The sequence below is a fragment of the Triticum urartu genome, chromosome 2A, assembly GCF_056163025.1.
Source record: "Triticum urartu cultivar PI428250 chromosome 2A, HENAU_Tu73, whole genome shotgun sequence".
NCBI classification, from domain to species: domain Eukaryota; kingdom Viridiplantae; phylum Streptophyta; class Magnoliopsida; order Poales; family Poaceae; genus Triticum; species Triticum urartu.
In genome coordinates this window covers 754785455-754788464 of record NC_141874.1, presented here as the reverse complement: position 1 = coordinate 754788464, position 3010 = coordinate 754785455, and the positions used below count along the sequence as shown (strand labels likewise).

Genomic DNA, 3010 nt, shown 5'->3' with positions numbered 1-3010 from the left:
CATTTTGGGAGTCAGCTTTAAACAACAAAAGAGAGTCGTCCGCAAACAATAAGTGATTGACACTTGGCCCTCTTGCTGAGATTTTGATGCCCTGAATTTTGCCTTGTGCTTCTGCCTTGTTCAACATTGCTGAAAACCCCTCGGCGCAGATTAGGAAAAGATAGGGGGATAGAGGATCACCCTGTCTTAAGCCTCTTTCTGGTATAATCACATCAGTCATATCATTATTAACCCTGATCTGGTACCGCACAGTGGATACACATTTCATGACCAATTTAACCCATCTTCTATTGAAACCCATCTTCAACATCATGTTGTTCAGGAACCCACATTCGACCCTGTCATAGGCTTTACTCATGTCAAGCTTGAGTGCTGCATAGCTTTGGCCACCATTTCTCTTGCGCTGCAAAAAATGAGTTAGTTCATACGCCAAGAGTACATTATCTGAGATAACTCTACCGGGCACAAAGGCACTCTGATTTAAAGAAATGATTTCAGGGAGTATCACCTTTAGTCGGTTCGTTATGACCTTTGAGACAATCTTGTATATTACATTGCATAAACTTATTGGCCGCAAATCTTTTATTCTTTCTGGTTTGCTGACCTTTGGGATTAGCACTATTGTCGTGTCATTCCACCCCAAAGGTAGTTCTCCCCCTTTCAAAACTCTCATAGCTTCTTGAATCACTTTTTCACCAACTATATGCCAATACTTCTTGTAAAAAAGAGCAGGCATACCATCTGGGCCCGGAGCTTTCAAATCCCCCATTGCTTCTAGGGCGTCCTTCACTTCTTCTCTGGAATAATCCACACATAGGATTGCATTCATATGTCGGTCCACCTTTGCATCAACACAGTTTAGGATGTCCTCTATGCGTCCTTGGTTGGAGGAAAAGAGTGACACAAAATAATTTTCTATTGTGTTCTTCAGTTGGCTCTCTCCCTCCACCCACACACCATCATCATTTTGCAGCTTTTTAATTGTATTTCTCTTTTTCCTCTCTAAGGCAAACTTATGAAAATAGCTTGTGCTTCTATCTCCTCCTTTCAGCCAATTAACATGGGCCCTCTGACGCCAATAGGAATCCTGTTGTGACTGGAGTCGTTCCAATTTTTCCTTTAGGAATAATTCCTTTTTAACTTGATCATGGGATATCGGCCCCCTTCTAATATTTTCCAGCTCCCTTTTCAGGGTATTTATTCTCTTCTCTAAATCTCCCAAGATGTTTTTATTCCAGTACTGGAGTTCCCTTGCCACTGCTTGCAGCCCCTCCATGAGGGTATCCTCTGAGGCTCCTCCCACTGAGTTCCAGCTGCTTCTGATTATGTCTTCACACCCTTCCGCTTGTACCCATTTTGCTTCAAATTTAAAACAGGGGCTACCACTCCTTTGTGATTTTTCCTGTTTATTCCCCTCGGTTTCCACAATGATTGGGCGATGGTCGGAGTGTTGAGGATCTCCATTCATAACCTTGAACCGAGGGAAACGGTTCATCCATTCAACATTTGCTGTTGCACGATCCAATCTTTCCTTGATGTAATTTTCTGCTGAGTGGTTGTTGTTTCTCCAAGTGAAAATGTCTCCCTCAAATCCCAGATCGACCAGATTACAATCCTCCAGTGCTTGTTTGAATTTTTCCATGTGAGAACGAGTTCTAGTTTGCCCTCCTTCTTTTTCATACTCATGGAGAATTTCGTTGAAATCCCCTAGGCATAGCCACGGTCTGTTCATTTGGGCATTTAGATTTCTCAGTAACTTCCATGTTGCTTCTTTCTTGTCCCTTGCTGGTTCCCCGTAGATGCCAGTTATTCTCCATCTATAACCATCTTTCTCTACCACCTCCACATCTATGTGATATTTTGAGAAATTGTGGAGTTCCACCTGGAACTCTTTCTTCCAAAGCATCGCCAGGCCTCCACTCTTCCCTTTGCTTTCTTTCAATATTATGTTATCCATCGAAGTAGCCACTTAAATCTGTTCATCCTATACCTGTCCAATTTTGTTTCGGATACAAATAGGACATCAGGGTCCGCCTGCTTCTGGAGTTTCAGAAGCCCTCGAACTGCCGGGCCATTACCCAATCCCCGACAGTTCCATGCCACAATCCTCATTTTGATCCGCCGGGCTGGCCCTGCAGCCCAGCTTTACTATCATGTTGGTATGGGATTGCTTCTTTCTCTGCCTCTACGCTCTCCCTTCTCACTTTCTTCCCCAAGTCTTGCTCCTCATCAATATCCATTAGGTCCACTGTTCGCTTTTTTTGCACACAACCAGGAGGAGTTTTATTGATGTCCTTTCGTTCCCTTCGTTTAAAGGTACGTGTCTTGATTTTCAGATTTGGTACCAAGACCTCTGATCCTCCCTTATCTCTCGTCTCCAGCTGACTTCTCTTATCAGTTGACTCATTGTTCTCTACAATTTCCTCCCTTTCTTTTTTTCTTTGCTTCCTTCTCTAAGACATTTGTCAACAAAGCATTTCCTCCACCCTTGTTAGCGCTTTCTCATTTTTAGGTGTGATGCTAGTGATCCTGAACCACACTCCTTTGATCAGAAGGATAACTCCTCCGTGGGATGGACCGGGGGCCGGGGCCTCTCGTGGCAAGTAAGATGGCAATTTTACCCATGAACATGGATACCCATGGATATCCGACCCGAATGGATAGGATTTAGATATGCTTTTGTGCCCATGGGCGGCGCCCAGAACCGATCTGATTGCTCGCGGGTAGGGCATGGATATAATCTTGTACCCGTGGATATACGCACATCTAACCCCGATAGTATGCATTAATGGGCAAAAATCTGCTGCCCTACCCCACAGTCACATGTCCCATTGCAATTTTACACTTTGTTATATAAAACATGCAAAAGAAATTGCACAATTCCCACCGTAACTTTTACTAGTTGACCTTCAATCCCCACTAACATACTCCAACGCCCCTTACCTTACTTTTATCTCCTTGTTAAATAACTCGTCATTCTCATTTTTTAGAAAATTACTACGTGATATTA

At 43.4% G+C, this 3010-nt stretch overlaps 1 pseudogene; it reads right to left on the bottom strand.

Moving 5' to 3' along the window:
- Positions 1-359: 359 nt before the first annotated feature.
- On the bottom strand, positions 360-2112 carry LOC147987822 (uncharacterized; annotated as a pseudogene).
- Positions 2113-3010: the final 898 nt, after the last annotated feature.